Below are 2,943 nucleotides of genomic sequence, written 5' to 3'. Positions count from 1 at the left end.
GCTAAAGCTAATCATTAGAGGTCAATAAAGACACTGTTTGTTTTCACAAACCAAAGAAGGTTTCAAGTTTTTCTGTGGCTCTCATCGTCGTTTCATGTTTTCATTTTTAGACCAAAATAGATTTTTATTTCAGGAAAGCAACAAAACGAGAAACGACCGACGACTCGTGTGTGGTGTCGTGTGATGTCGACCCGTTCAGCTTCACTTCGGATATTTTAACACTTCAGTTAACTTTAAAGTCAGTCTCTCAAATCTTCAACACGTTAATATTTTACATTAAAAACATTAAAGACGTAATAAATCTGAATCATCTGAATCTGATGTTGTGACTTTTAGACGTTTGTACTTGAGATGGACCAAGATGTTCAGTTTGCACATATTTGTAGTTTGTTTATGAAGCCAAAAAGAAAAAAAAAGAAAAAAAAGAAATGATGAATTTTGGAGCCGTCAAACGAAAATTCAAACCAAACGTAAACCTAACGTAACCCTAACGAGGTCCAAACGTTAACGACACGTTTCATAAACATTTGGCAGAGGTCGGATCAGTTTTTTCTTTCTGGGTGAATCTGCTGTCGATTTTTCATCCGGAGGCTCAAATAGGAAAGGTTTGCTGTGATCGGATAACGTGTTTTTGTTGAAGATTGATCACATGCTGAAACGGACACGCGTGTTCGTGTTGTTGCTGTTCTTCATCAGGCTTTTTGCTGCCATATCTTTGTACGTAGAAGCTTTTGTAAACATGCACTCGATTGAACGTTTGAATATTTGTATATTTTGTCGCTTGATGTTTTTTGTTCTGAACTTGGCAGAAGTGGAACTGTTGTAGTAACGTTAGTTTAACATCACGACTAAGCAACCCTGAAAGAAATGCTGCAGTTCTGTTTGTTTTTGATAATTTAAGTTGGTTTGTATTTTATTATTATTGTTGTATGAAACAAGCTTGTTTGAAATGTTTGACTGCTGTTTGGAAATAGGGGATAAAGTTTCAAAGTTTCTTTCTTTCTTTCTTTCTTTCTTCCTTTCGTTGACGTGCAGAGGACGTTTTTATAATATGATTTGTCAAACACTGGACTGGAGTGACTTTTCCAACATTTCCAAGTTGAGAGATGATTGACAGACATAACTGCACAGACGTGAGCTGACGTCCTCCCGGCTGACCCGCGGAGGGCGAACAAACATGGCCGCCATTTTCCCGCTCAGACTCGTAGTTAGATGTTTCCTTTGTGCTGGTTCGTTGGGTGATGGGTTGTTGATATTTATTCGGGGTTCCTTCCAAATTCTTTCTTCTTCTTCTTCTTCTTCTTCTTCTTCTTCACTCTCTGAGAGAAATCGTAAAGGGATACCACTCGCCAGCGTCTACGCTCACGGCTGTGTTCTCGCTATGGTCGAGCAGAGACGAGTGTCCTGACACCGAGCACCACTTCTCAAACCAGAAAAGAGATTTGCACTAGACTTACTTTGGTCTTCTTCTATCAGAGCAATAGAGATCACTCAACACATCTTCAACCATAGCACGTGACGCTGGAGCCACTTTGATTTTCTACTCAAAGGTACAGAATTGGTCGCCTTTTTACTGTCGTTGTTTGTAGCAGGTCTTTTTACCCAGCAGTTCCCGCTCATCCACCCCAACCCCCCTGGCAGAGCATCCAGATTTGAGGGGCATTAAACTGTTGTTTCCTCCCGTGGTTGTTTCGGACGGACGAAAGACGAACAAGGGACGGAGTCAAACTGTTGATTGTCTTCGTTGCACAGACGGCGACTTTAAACTCAAAATACCAAAAGATGAAACCAGCCACCGCCGCCATCGCTTCCTTTGACAAACGTCGTCTTCTCTGCATATTTGGTCACGTCTCGCTGGGACATCACAAAACGAAAAAAAAAAATGCTTTAAAGTTTTAAAAAAATTCAAACGCACCTTCAGCCGTACAAACAGCGTCATCATTGGCCACGTATGTAGAGAATCTGTCATCACGCTTCACGTTCTTTCACCTCGAGGTCGCTCAAGGTAACAGCAGCGTCATCTTCAGCCTCGACGTCGTCGTTTTGTTGATGGATTCGTGTAAATTTTTCAATAATCCACCAAACTTCACCATTTTATCTGGATGTAGTAGCTTTCCTGTTTCACCGCTTCTTCGTGGTGTTGGTGTTGAAAGATGTTGCGGTTCGTCTAAATATGTTGCGTGTTAGAGGAAGCATAAGTATGTGCCTTCTTGTAATCTCCTTGGTGAGCTTGTTATTATTGAGAAGCTGAAGCCAGCCAATTGTGTTTGCACTAAAACCAAATTGCTTTTGTGATGTAGACTATTTAAGCAAGCTTGTTGCGTCACTTTAACCGTACAGTATGCATGAGGGTGAATTTGGTAAGTCTAGGGCTAGAGCTCTCATCTGTTGACCTGTAAACCAGTGCAGCTTAGAGGATCTTGTGAATATATCTTGGCTTAGTTTTCGCATTCAGTTTTCAATCCATCTCCTTACTCATCATCAAGTTTGTCACAACAACAGTTAAAAAAAATCACAAAAATCCAATAAAAACAGGAAAAAAAGAAGCAAATAACACATACCATGAGTACAATACAGCTTTTACTTTCACATGCCACAGTTAGAGAGTTACACATCTGCAGAGTCCATGGGAATGCATGAGTATATGAGGTCGCCTCAAGACTATTGGTCAAATTCATTTAGGTTGTTTTTGTATTTCTGACACGTTTCGTTGACATCTGAAAGGCCTACATGCTTTGAGTCTTACAAATGCACCTTATTCATGTCAGTCCATGTGGAAAAAAGGCTGGCACTGTAATATCTCTGATTTAGCACCTTACTACACAGCATGTTTTCACTTTATGCCAGTTTAGCTCTTCTTCCATATGTATGATTTCAAAATAAATCTCATCTTTTGTGAAATTGTTTCATGGGATGTGCCAAAGTTTGGAGGCGATCTCCCAA

Source organism: Larimichthys crocea, chromosome XXII, assembly GCF_000972845.2.
Source record: "Larimichthys crocea isolate SSNF chromosome XXII, L_crocea_2.0, whole genome shotgun sequence".
NCBI classification, from domain to species: domain Eukaryota; kingdom Metazoa; phylum Chordata; class Actinopteri; family Sciaenidae; genus Larimichthys; species Larimichthys crocea.
The sequence above is the reverse complement of the archived record's forward strand: the minus strand, read 5'-3'. Positions refer to the sequence as shown.